Source organism: Chiloscyllium punctatum, chromosome 52 (assembly GCF_047496795.1).
Source record: "Chiloscyllium punctatum isolate Juve2018m chromosome 52, sChiPun1.3, whole genome shotgun sequence".
Classification (NCBI taxonomy): Eukaryota; Metazoa; Chordata; class Chondrichthyes; order Orectolobiformes; family Hemiscylliidae; genus Chiloscyllium; species Chiloscyllium punctatum.
Genome location: NC_092790.1, coordinates 42,800,986 through 42,815,037, shown reverse-complemented (window position 1 = coordinate 42,815,037; position 14,052 = coordinate 42,800,986). Strand labels below are relative to the sequence as shown.

The following is a 14,052-nucleotide window of genomic DNA, read 5'->3' as shown; positions in this document are numbered from 1 at the left end:
TGTAGAATATAGAGAACAGCAGTACCTGTGTATAAGAAAGAGAACAGCAGTTCCTGTGTCTTATCTGGAGAACAGCAGTACCTGTGTATAATATGGACAACAGCTGTCCCTGTGTATCATATAGAGAGCAGCAGTCGCTCTGTCCAATGTAGAGGTCAGCAGTTCTTTTCCCTGCGGTGGGGGATCCAGAACTAGAGGGCATAATTTCAGCATGAGAGGGCAGAAAAAAATCAACAGGATGAAAGGGGCAACTTTTTCATGCAGAGGGTGGTGCATGTATAGAATGAGATGCCAGAGGAAGTGGTGGAGGCATTTAAATTAAATTAAACTAAATTACAGCATTTAAAGGGCATCTGGTTGGATATATGAACAGGAAGGATTTAGAAGGATATGGACCAATGCTGGCAAATGGGACGAAATTAGGTTAGGATATCTGGTTGCCATGGACGAGTTGGGCTGAAGGATCTTTTTCTGTGCTGCACATCTCTCTGACTCTGTGCCTTAAATACATCAGATCTTTGCTTCACATTGTTCTTAAAATCTCTCATTTAATACATCAAAGTGACTCTCATCATCATCAAAATCCGAACTGTTGATTACTTCAATAGCTTCATGTTCTCCCTTTTGTTTTCTGAAATGCCGTTTGCCATTAGGTAGAGCTGGTGGGCAACTTTGTAAAACTTCTGTTGTTGGGAATTGGAGTTGGTGGGAAGGGGCAGCATGTACCAGGGATGAAGTGACAACATTAAGAGTGAGTGCTGAACATAACACGCAGAAAGACTCAAACGAATCGGATGGTAGAACAAGCTGATTAGCACGAAGGCAAGTCTGACTTGACTAACCGAAAGCTTTCCGCATTCGGATCATAAAGAATACAACATATAAAAAATAAATCTACTGTTCGCCTTTTTTAGTGGGGACGTGCACCATTCCCCGAAACACTGCAATACTGGGATGATGCGTGAAGTTATCGGAGCAAGCTCCTGACACAACTTCGTCCTGCAAAAATCAGATTAATATTCAGTCCCTAAATCAGGGACTTATCAGATATTAAAACTGACAAGAACTTTTTTTTTTCAAAAATATACTTTATTCATAAATGATTTGATGGTCTGTACATTTGATCATGCCATACATATGTCCATATTTACAAACACAGATTCAAATTTATCCTTGTCATTTACAATCCTGTGCCTTTTTCAATCTTGTACATATACATATATTTGGCTGAGGCATCAGCAGAGCCCAAAACAACGTCCGCATGGGCCCCCTGTTCTTCTTTAGGCAGGCCGATCTTACACGGTGGTCTTTCCCCACCGCGCCTTGGCGGCAGCTGCCCCAAGCTTCAGCGCGTCCCTCAAGACGTAGTCTTGGACCTTGGAATGTGCCAGTCTGCAACACTCGGTCGGGGTCAACTCATTCAGCTGGAAGATCAACAGGTTTCGGACCGCCCAGAGAGCGTCCTTCACCGAGTTGATGATCCTCCAGGCGCAGTTAATGTTCGTCTCGGTGTGAGTCCCGGGGAACAGGCCGTAGAGCACGGAGTCCCGCGTCACGGCGCTGCTGGGGACGAACCTCGACAAGCACCACTGCATTCCTCTCCAGACTTCCTCTGCATAGGCACATTCCAGAAGGAGGTGTGTGACAGTCTCGTCCCCCCCGCAGCCACTTCGAGGGCAGCGTGCGGTGCGGCAGAGAGTCCGGGCGTGCATAAAGGATCTCACAGGCAGAGCCCTTCTCACCACCAGCCAAGCCACGTCTTGGTGCTTGTTGGAAAGTTCTGGCGATGAGGCATTCTGCCAAATGGCTTTGACAGTCTGCTCAGGGAACCGCTCGACAGGATCCGCCCTCTCTTTTTCCCGAAGGGTCTCAAGGACGCTACGTGCTGACCACTTCCTGATGGACTTGTGGTCAAAGGTATTTTTCCTCATAAATTTCTCCACGAAGGACAGGTGATACGGAACGGTCCAACTACTCGGAGCGTTCCGCAGCAGCGAGGCCAGGCCCATCCTTCGCAACACCGGGGACAGGTAGAACCTCAGTACGTAGTGACACTTGGTGTTTGCGTACCGGGGATCCACGCACAGCTTGATGCAGCCACACACAAAGGTGGCCATCAGGGTGAGGGTGGCATTGGGCGTGTTTTTTCCCCCATTGCACCGGTCTTTGTACATTGAGTCTCTTCGGACCCGGTCCATCTTTGATCTCCAAATGAATTGGAAGATGGCCCGGGTGACTGCGGCGGCACAGGTCCTGGGGATAGGCCAGACCTGTGCACATATAGCAATACTGCGAGGACCTCACACCTGATGACCAGGTTTTTTCCCGCGATGGAGAGCGACCGTTCTTTCCGAAGGACTCGAGGGCCTTGGTCAGCTCATCCAGAGATAGCGGCTGGTCCAGCCTCTCTCGTGTTCCGTCGTCTAGGACCTCCGTGATAGAGGACAGGAACGACTGGGAGGCCGCGCTCTCAGTTGGCTTCGAGTCATACAGGCTGGCGTAGAAGGATTTGCTGATCCTCATGACGTCAGCCTGAGATGACGTTACCGAGCCATCTTCTTTCTTCAGGCTGCTGAGCACGGAGCTCTCTTTGTGCACCTTCTGGAAGAAGAAACACGAGCACGTCTCGTCCTGCTCCACCGAGCGGACCCTGGACCGGAAGATTATCCTGGAGGCCTCCGAGGCAAAGAGCGAGGCTTGCTGGCCCTTCACCTCCTTGAGGTCCTCCGTGACATCGACCCCCATCGTCTGCAGCAGGAGCAGGTTCTGCATACTTTCCTGGAGCTGGGACAGTTTTCCCCGTCTCTCTCTCGCCTCCTGGACACCTTTGAGGATAAAGAACCTCTTGATGTTCCCTTTTACCGTTTCCCACCAGTCCGCTGGAGACTCAAAGAGAGGCTTCACGGTTCTCCAACCTGCGTAATCCCTCTTGAGCTCTTCGATGTTTCCCGGGGTCAACAGCTTAGTGTTCAGTTTCCACGTTCCCTTGCCCGCCCGCTGTTCGTCCTGTAGGTGACAGTCGGCCAGCAGGAGGCAGTGGTCAGAGAAGAACACCGGCTTGACGTCGGTGGATCTGACCGAGAGCGTTCTCGGATTGTAATGCTACCTCCGGTTTTAGGGTGGATCATTCTTTGGGAACCTTATTCTGCAAAACAGACACAGTGACTGAAACTATGCTACACGGTACGATTTGGGACACGGCCTGCTCAGCTTCGTGCGTTTTTTCTGTAGTCCAGTGTGTTTCGTGTTCCGTGTAAACGTGAAAGTTGTCCTGTTTTGAGCAATGGGTGAAATCATTTAGCAAAGCAAGAATTGAAATTGCAGTAATGTCAAGTAGCTCATGGTAATTTGACCCAATCATAACCGATCATATATTTGCACGCACTCACAGATACATTTGTAGCTGAATCCAGTCTGAGAAGACAGACTCAGCTTACCAGTGATTTTTGTCTGGATTGATGGGCTATCGTTATCTGCTGAGAAATTGATATTGTAGACGGGCACATCCCCGCAACTGTGCGAGTCGGAGAGGGATCATGGAACCGTTTTCACGTCAGTTTGCAGCTGTTGCTATGCAGGAGCACAATTGGAAGTGCAAGAAAATGGCGTGCTGGGCGTGTTGGTAGCGTGGCCGCGCGGTCTAAATCGCTGAATTAAGGCTGCAGTCTCGACAGAGACATGGGTTCGAATTCCACCACTGCTGTTTCGGCTGAACCAGTCCAACGGCGCTGACCGTTTGGAAGCTGTCTGTCGTTATTCAACGTGCGAGAATTGGCACCAGAGGTCCTAAATCATGTTTTGGAGCAGTTCGTTACCAGAGCTGCAACTGCCTCACTTCTCACTCGCCCTCCCCGTTTGCATTTTCCTGCTCGTCAGTGATTTAAAGAAAACCAAATGGATGCGATGTCTTTCTGTAGCCTCTCTGTAGATTCCTCCATTTCACTTCCAACATGGGTTAGATCTCGGGGCGCACCATAATACTAGCAACGCCACGAAAGCACCCCTGTCACCTCAGTGTAATAACAGGCCAATTGTTTGAAAGATCTAAAGATTAACCCACCCAAAAACTTTTCCCGATCATATTTCTTCACATTTATTGCTTACTAATACACATATCCCTGTACACAGTGTGCGATTTAGCGTGCCAGCTCACCTAACCTGCACATCTTTGGATTGTGGGAGGACACCACAGCAAAGTCACATAGACTTCGGGAGAACGTGCAAAGTGCCCACTGTCACCCGAGGAGTGAATAAAACGAATGTCCCTGGCGCTGTGAGGCAGCATTGCTAACCGGGTACCATGTAATCTTATGCAATAAGTAAAATCAGTGAACGATACGAAAAAAAAAGTTTCAAATGAACACTCTCCGACATTGTCAAGGCATGTAAATCTTACATTCAATATGAATAGGTGTATGGAAAACAATAAAAAACAAAATCCCGGCAATTCATGAATAAACTATAATTAAAAATTTAATTTGATCAAAGGTCATAACAATATTTAGACGAATTGCAATTTTTCATGACAAATGTAGGTAATTAGCTGACTAATGAATAATTGGAAGTGGCATATATTTACTGAATGCCGAAGAAAGCGACTTGTTTATCCCCTTGTCACACAGCAGAATAACTCTGTGTGTGTGTGTGTGTGTGTGTGTGTTCGAAATGTTTGAATCCAGCTCTTTCTATCAAAATAAATGATGACTTACGATCACTTCGCCTTGTCACCTTTAAAACCATAACATTCTCAAATATTTTCCAGGCATTTACAACCAGAAGAACTAGTTAATTTCTTTTCATAGGAACCCAAAGAGAATAAGTAGCGGACACTGTGAATTAGTGAGTCAATGCAAGAATTCAACTGAAGACAACATCCCTTCTTTCCAAAATGTTCAAAATTTAAAAAATCAAAATTTATTGCCATTGTTGAATGAAAGAATAGAGATACTAATTCTTTTTCATTTGATTTTGTTGCATGAAACATCCGTAAGTCGTATTATGATTACAAACACAATAAATGTGAGCATTGAAGTCAAATATAATTAATTGAATTCAACTATGTTTCAACAGGTAAAATAAAAATTGATATTTACAATGATTGAGAGATTGTGCACTGCAATATCTTTACAGTGGTTCATGTACTGTGCCGTAAATCCACATTTGCGCAATCTACTAGATTGAATAATCATTATTTTTTATTAAATAAATCAGCAACACTTGAATTATCAAAGTCTGTCAATGCATTCAAGAATAATGAAAAATCTCTTTTTGCAAGTGATTGAGCAATGTCTGGAAATGAACTAGAATTAATTCAGTGAAAAGTAATTACATTTTCCTGAATTTTAAGGCTGACATTACCGTGATGATTCAAATAAGCAATCATCAGATATTTGCAATGACTTTGGATGGGAAGTCATTGGTTCCTTTGTGGGGTAGGTGACCTGAAAAATAAAGGCATTTTCATACTGTACTATTAGTACTCAGACATAATGGATTAAATGTAAATGTGAATCTCATTATACTTGTTCAAAAGACTTTTTTATAAATAATTGTGCCATTATTATCATGGCAATGACTTGATAATGAATGCTCTTTTGAAGAATTAAAATAATTCAATATTACAAAAGCACTTTGCTGTGATGTTGATTGGATATTTATTAAGATCAGTAAACTGAGGAATAAAACATAGTACCTAGCTTTATGGATTGAAGAAAAATGAGCCATTCTGTGATTATTGAGCGAAATTCTTCTTTTTTTAAGTAAAAAATGTACGTAATACAAGAATTGTGAATTTCCATACACCGGATTCCTTGTAGAGATATGTTTCATCAATTTATATGATCAATATTATGATCAATGTTTAAAGATTTGTGTCAGAATTAGGAAGAAAATTCATAAGTCATGAAAGTGAGCTTGAAACTGAACAATGGAGTAAATGACATGTGGCATATATGCGATTTTAATAATATTGTCATTTTTGGACAATGATGAAAAATGTTGGAATAGAAATGCCATAAAATCAACATGGTCAAAGCAGTTCTTTTCTTACAATGAAATGAAAACAATAATCATTTTGTAGCACGCATGATTTGAAATAGCAGATTTTTAACATGACATATATAGTGAAGACTAACCCTTTTGAAAAATGTCGGAACTTCACAAATTTAAAATGCAGTATTTGTTCAATCTGTAATAAAAATGGTTATAATTTGAATTGTCTCTTGTACACACACAATAAAAAAGGAGCTTAAAGATTGTTAGATTGACAAAAATTTGCTTCCCAACGTTATTGCCGTATAGTCAATATCTGTGATAAAGTAGAATTATTGGTTTAAACAATATAAATCAACATTAACGACTGAACTGAAATATAACACATCAATTGCATTAACTGCATAGAATAGTAAATAAATGCTTACTGTTGTCATTTGTCCCAGGAACAATAAGATACTTACTCAGATTATTCCACTGAATAGTAATCAGCTGAATATCTTTGTGTCGCTTTATGTGCACTGTTTTGTGTGAACATTGATTTCAATAAACTTAGATATTTACATGAATTCAGAACAGACTGATAACTGGGTGTGAAAGATCTTATTTAAGATTAGACAATTTTTATGATTCACTAGGTTTGCTGAACAAAACACAGTTAAGTCATCATGCAATAAACTGGATTAGAGAGAAATATGCAAATTCAATTTCAAATGGATGGACTCGGATATTTTCACAACATTTCAATCTTACATTCAATATAAATAGATGAATGGAAAACAAAAAACAAATTTCAGACAACTCATAAACAGATCAATAACTAAAAATTGATATATAGTAGGAAGTTGCATTTGTTTATTTAACTGAAGAAGAACTTGATTTTTTCCTCATATTTATACCTTTGAAGCATCAAGTTCTATGTGCAGTCTGAACTCAGCTCTTCAGAACAAACGAAAATCAAGGAATATCTGTACTTTGCATATTTCATCTTTGTGAGTGCAACATTATCAAATATTTTGCAAAGAACATTGATTGAGTGGAATTAGATACATTCTGCTATTCGCAGAATGAAGAAAATATATAGCAGATACTGTGATTATTGGAATGAACAACAAATGAAAACATATCTAATGTTGAATTGAAAGGCAATTCATTCGATTCTTAGATATTTTCTTATCAACATTCAGAGCTGCTCTGGCACAGCTCTGTGCAAGGTGGGAATTGAAATTGTACCCTCGGGTCTGGTAACAGAGACACGACCAGAGTTGCACAAGATTCCTTCATAACATTCCCAAACAGGCTGGGCAGGGCTGAAAAGTAATCAGATGTTTATTGTGATAATTGGATTGGAATTAAATGGTTGGATACTGTGTGTAATCTACTGAAAATTCAGTAGTAATTTACAATAATGATGGGAGTTAACAAATGTCTTAATTAAACATGATTTTATGATCACTTGTGGAACGATAGCTTGACAGGATTATGTGATTAGTGTGCATTATATACAAAAAAATCAATTTAATTATTCTATATGGTCAGAAGTTTCTCATTTTCTGAAATGCAAATTAAAATGTTTTTGATCTACACGTAAATTGGAACAAAATGATGAATTGGGCAATCAATGTGCCTAATCATCTGAAGACAACTTTCATTCTTTCTGAAAATGTATGATTTCTAACAAGTCACCATTTCCTGTGATTGTTTAATGAAATAAGATAGATGCCAACCCTTTTTTGTATGCATCAAAAAATTCATGGGGATTTGAATGATTTTGCACATGAAAAATATTCAATTGTTATTGTGAATAAAAACACAATAAATATTAACATTGCAGTGATTTCCAATCAAATCAATTCAAAAGTGTTTCCAAGTTTAAAATGAAAAGCAATATTCAGAGTGATTGAGAGATTGTACATTGCAATGTCCTTGCATTAGTTATTATATGGAAACATAGTTTCACAATTACACCCCTTACCGAATTGAACAATTATTAGTTATTGGCAACAAATCGATTTGAAAACTTTTATTAATGAATTTAGGAATGATGAGGTATCTCCTCTTCCTATTCCACTGAGTAATGTTCAGAAACGAAGAGAAATATTGCAGTGTAAATTAACTGGTGTTCTCTCAATTCCAATTGCTGAAAAGACTGTGATCTTTCAAATAAGCAAAAGTCAGATATTTACAAATGATGTTGCAATGGCAATTATTGGTCTTTTGTGGGTATATTGGCCTGATCGAACAGGTTTTAATATTGTAGCACTCACACTAAGAAATATGAAAGATATTAAAAGCAAATTGTTCTTGTTATCAAGCCTAAGTTAAAGTATTGCGTAATTATTGTATTTTATCATTGTTTCTAAAATCCTGATAGATAAATTGACTTAATATTTTGAATACACTTTGCACTGATGACGATTGTATATTCATTAAGATTAATAAACTGAAAATTAAAATATAAAACGTGACTTTAATAATTAAAAAAAAACTCAGCAACGATTGAACACAGTTCAATTATTTTTGGTCGGTTCTTGTCTATTTTATTAATGTAACCTTTATCATGATAAATGTTTAGACAAATGTCAGAACTAGGAAGAAAATTATTAGGCCGGGAAAGTGAGCATTATTATGAACAACACATCGGGTTAATGATATTTGGTACAGGAAGTCATTTTGTCGCAAATGACTAATAATTGTGTGATTATTGTTCACTGACAAATAATGTTGGAAGAAAATGAAACTATCTCAAAATGAAATTAAAATAAATATCATTTTGGTGGTCACATGATTTGAAAAATGTCTTTACTTTAACTTAATGTGACATTTGAGCTGAAAAATCGTTCTTTCCCCCGCCCCCTCCCCCCACACACCCAGTGTAGTCTTTTCAATAATTTAAAATTTAGTATTAGTTGAAGTAAATAACAAATAGATGTACCTACATTGTTTTTTTGCACACGAAAAAAGTAAAACAATTTTAACATGAAAATGATATCGCTCTGCAAGTAATAATTTCACAGATAATAAGTGTTTGTATTGAATTTAAATGTCACCATAGCTGTAGGAGTGACTTCCCCTGACAGGGAATGAAGACTCAGGAGATCGGCAGTACTCAGGCAAGTGGAAAATGTTTACACATGCTGAAATCAGTTAATGAAGGGATCATCCCCCGAGGCCAAGTTCGGCAGGGAGGTCCATGACACACTGTAACGTTTACAGTAAAAAAACAGTATTTTTACACACTTTCTCTATTACAATGGCCACATGCAACGTGGTTACAGTCCTTCCCTCCTTATACTGACACCCGATCCTGTAGAAAACCTAATCTTAGATGGACATCGCTATGGATAGCCCCAGCTTCCTCTTGTTTCATGGTGTTTCCAGGTGCTATAATCGCCTGCCTTGGGATCTCTCTGTGCATTTTATTTCCGCAGATTACAAAATTAATTGCTGCAGTCCTATGGGTCTATCACTCTGCCTTATTCACTATTCTCAAGAGTATGTAATTAGAAACTTCTTAAATGTTCTGAGCAACTTTAAAATAGTAACTATTTCTGACAATCAAACTCTGTCTGCTTCCCTGATAGCAGCTGTGGAAGTTAGCTGGGCTCTATCCTACAACTGGTGTTTATTCATTCACTGGGACAATTATTCTTTCATTAATGAAAGTCAGGGTTGGTCATTTTTCTGTATGCTGGCATTCTCTTATCACTATCTGGAATATGACTGTCTGGAATGGCATACTTATGGAATTGGAGTAGGATTGTGCAAAATGTTCTTTTTTTCCATTAAGACTGTAAAAGACTGTTAGTCTTGTTAATCTACTCTCCACTATTTGTGTTTTAATTCCAAGGCAGGCTGCTCAGGGCATCCCTACAGCAGCAAATCAACAAGGATTTCAGCATTAAAATAAAAATCAACATTCGCTACCATTAGGAAACAGTACCATGCTATATGCTTAGGTCACTGAGACTTATTTCCAGATTTAAAGCCGATTATACCGGATTTGATCAATGATTAAATATTAGATATAAGTAACAATTAGTGTTAAAACTGGTCACTGCAAACAAAAAAATGATTAGAAATGTCATATTGCTATCTGTTACATGTAGAATTGAACATTAATTATTGGAGTCTAAAACAATCAGGCGTATCTTCATTTGTAAGACCGAATATTAATCCAATGATTTCTGTGAGCATTCACATTAGAAGATATCAGATATTTCCTGTCAGTGTTGGATGATGAATCATTCCTTGGTTTGTGGTTGTGTTGACCTGGAATAAAAGATCCATTTTTCTTTGTAAAATTGGCACTACAAAATAGTGACTTAAATTGAAATATGAATCTCACGATATTTGTTACAATACCTAAACTGAATTACTGTGTGATTGTTGAACTAATAATGAATTGGTAATCTATTTTAGAACACTGACACATTAAGGTGATTCAATATTTCCAAGCGGGTTTGCTGTGATATGGATTACATAATAATTAGTATCAGTGAACTGAGCATTAGAATGCTGGCATGATGTTTTGGAAAATACGTTCGATATGCAGTCATTATTAATCATTCAACATTCTCAGATACTCCTGCAATCTGTACTTGCTGACTCAGCTTTTCTTCTGTAGAAATACAATATATAATCCATGCAAATTTTCTTGTCATCAATATTCACACATTTGTGTAAGCATTACAAAGAAAATAATTAGACAAGGAACACGGGAATTATAGCAAAAAACAGTCAGCAGCATTTACAGAGGAAATTTTTAAACATTGTCTCTGACTAAATACATGAAAAAGTTTAATGGGGATTTGTTACAATGTGCTGAGCCGCAATTACATTTTTATCATGATGACTGAGGAACCCTATCAGAAAACTCGCCTATATTTAGGAATTCCTTTACCTCAAAACATGCTACTTTCAGCATCCTTCATCGTAAACAATGAAGTGTGATTATTGGGGTGGCGAAGATGTAGTGTGTAAATTATAAGAAGGTATCTTGTATATATTTGAGATGTTGTGAAAGCGTGATGTTTGCTGTGGCTATTCATCTTGAGAACAATACAATATTGACAAAAGATTTTGCACTGAACAGTAGTTAGGTGGCTTTGAATACCATCGTGTGGCTTTATGTGCAGTGATTACTTTTATTTCAAGAGCTTTGAGATAATTTCCATGATTTGTAAAATGATTAATAATTTTGTGACAAACGTCCACATGTGGTTATGAGCTGGATTTAAAGAATCCAATGTGTTGGTGTGAAAACCCTTCATTGTTGACAATTCCAAGAGAGGTGTATAATACTCAGGCACTGGCTGGAAGTCAAGGTGGAAGAAAATCTGATTCATCCTGGAGCTGATTGATTCCAGCTGCTGTTTGACTTAGTTTAACTAATTTTGTATTTGTCCCGATTTCTCTGCCTATAGGTGAATTTAGAACGTCCAATTTCAGTCCAAGGGTCACTTCACATCACTGGAGAGTTAAAATATAATTCACATATTGTGATAACAATGAATTTTCAATTAAAATTTGTGTTTTCACAAACAAAACGATTGGATGTTTTCCGGGAATTAAAAATGACATTGATTAAATATTTATTAAGATTGATAAACTGAGAATTATAATCTAGTTGCAGGAATGTTAAGCTGTTAAACCACAGACTTAGGACTGTTTTGATTTGGAGTGATTTGGAGGCGACAGTGTTGGACTGGGCTGTACAAAGTTAAAAATCAAACACCACCACGGCTATCGTCCAACAGGATTATTTTGCTGAACTAGCTCTCAGAGCGCTGCTCCATCATCAGGCGGAAGCTAGTGCTTCCAAATAAACCTGTTGGACTATAGCCTGGTGTTGAGTAATTTTTAACTTTGTTTTTTAGAAGGAATGTTTTCTTTTATTCAAATATACAGGCTGTTCAAGAATTCTATCTAGCCTTCTGTGATTTTCTTTTAGAGACCACTCATGTATAATTCATACAATTTTCACTGAAATCAGTATTTCAAATTTCCATCAGATTTAAGATGAAAATGAGTACCAAGTAATGAGTACTTCCACGAATGGAAAATACAATAAATTCAATTTACAGAGGCAAGATTCAAGTTCGATCTGAATAAGCAAATAAACACTTTGAATGGAAAATATCTGAAAACGTTTACATTTAAATTTGGACGAAGTCAAATTACTTCTTTTTGAAATACATGGCCTGAAAACTTTTTTGAAAATATGAACAAATCAGGACTATCAACATGTCTTGCTGTCAGTGTCGTCGGCCAATTGTCATAAAGAATAAATACCACGTTCAGCAACAAGTATCATGTGTAATTACTGAATTGAAAAGTAAGTTGATAGCTCTTGTATTTGTTCGCAAAATGATAACCAGATGTTTACTGTGGTTATTGCGCTCAGTAACAATATGATCAAGATCAATGGCTGTTAGAATCATTGGCCACTCGTAAATAAGAACAGACACTGCTTTGAGCAACAAGTATCATGAATAATTACTGAACAGAAATTTCAGAGACACCCATTGTATTTATTGGAGGGAATGATGACCAGACGCTTACTGTGGTGATTAATCTCAGGAACAATAAGACAATTACTCAGATGATTTCCTGAACAGTAATTAGATGGTCATGAAGACCATTGTGTGGCTTTATGTATCGTGCTTTGTGTGAGCATTGATTTCAATAACATTGTGATAGTATACAAATGTGCAGCTGAGGTGACTTGGCCATGCTAAATTGCCCATAATGTTCACGGATGTTGAGGTTAGGTGTATTAGATTTTGTTAGAGTGGTGCTGGAAAAGCACAGCAATGCATGCAGTATCAGAGGAACAGTAAAATCGACGTTTTGGGAAAAAGCCCTTAATTAGGAATGCAGCCTGTATTCCTGATGAAGGGCTTTTGTCCAAAACATCGATTTTAATGTTCCTCGCATGCTGCCTGAACTGCTGTGCTTTTCCAGCACCACTCTAATCTAAACTCTGGTTTCCAGCATCTGCAGTCATTGTTTTTACCTAGGTTAGGTGTATTAGTCAGGGGAAATGTCGAGTAATCGAGCAAAGGAGTGTCTGGGTGGGTTAATCTTTGGATGGTCAGTGTGGACTGTTGGGCCAAATGGCCTGTTTCAACACTGTAGGGATTCTATGACTCTATGATTCTATGATTTTGGATTAAATTGATAGGTGAGTGCTAAAGATACTACTTAAAGTCAACAAAATCTTTAAGTTTAGCAAGGTACTTTGAAGCCATCATGCATGAAGTGAGATACGTGAGTGAGAGAGAGAGAGACAGAGAAATTAATGTTCAAATGAAAACACGCTAATAGTTTCACAGCATATCAATCTTACATTCAATATGAAAAGGTGAATGGAAAATAAAAACAAATTCCTGACAATTCATGAATGACTAATAATTAGAACTTTAATTTGATCAATGCACATACCAGTATTTAGATGAATTGCAATGTTTAGTTACAAATGTAGGTGATCAGCTGACCAATGAATAAAATGAAGTTGCATTTGGTTATTTTGCTGAAGAGGAATTTCGACTGTTAATATTTTCCTTTTTATAATTTCCGAACTGCTCTGACACATCTCCGCTGAAGGTGGAAATTGAAATCATTCCTCCTGATGTTGTCATAGAGAAACTGTCAGAGCTCCACAAAAACCCGTCATAATGTTACCATCCGGGAAGGGCAAGTGTATAGTCATATATTTACGGCGGCAACTCAAATGAAAATTAATCAGATGTTTCTTGTAATTATTTGAATGGGAATTAATTGCGTATGTCCTGTGTGTAATGAACTGACAAACCGAATTAGTAATTTACAGTAATGATGTAACAAAGCAATAATGACTTTAATTAAATATGAATCTCGTGATTATTCATGATAAGAAAAAACCGAATCATTTGATCAGTGTACACTGATGAACGAAACTTAATCAATCAAATAGTTCTATATGTTCAATGCTTTTTATCACAGAATGAAAAGAAAATTAATATGCATTTGCAACATAAATGATTAGGAAAATAAATGAGAATTTTAAATGATTTTGTT

At 37.9% G+C, this 14,052-nt stretch overlaps 1 pseudogene; it reads right to left on the bottom strand.

Moving 5' to 3' along the window:
- Positions 1 to 916: 916 nt before the first annotated feature.
- Positions 917 to 1,086, bottom strand: LOC140471015 (U2 spliceosomal RNA; annotated as a pseudogene).
- Between the last annotated feature and the right edge of the window lie 12,966 nt (positions 1,087 to 14,052).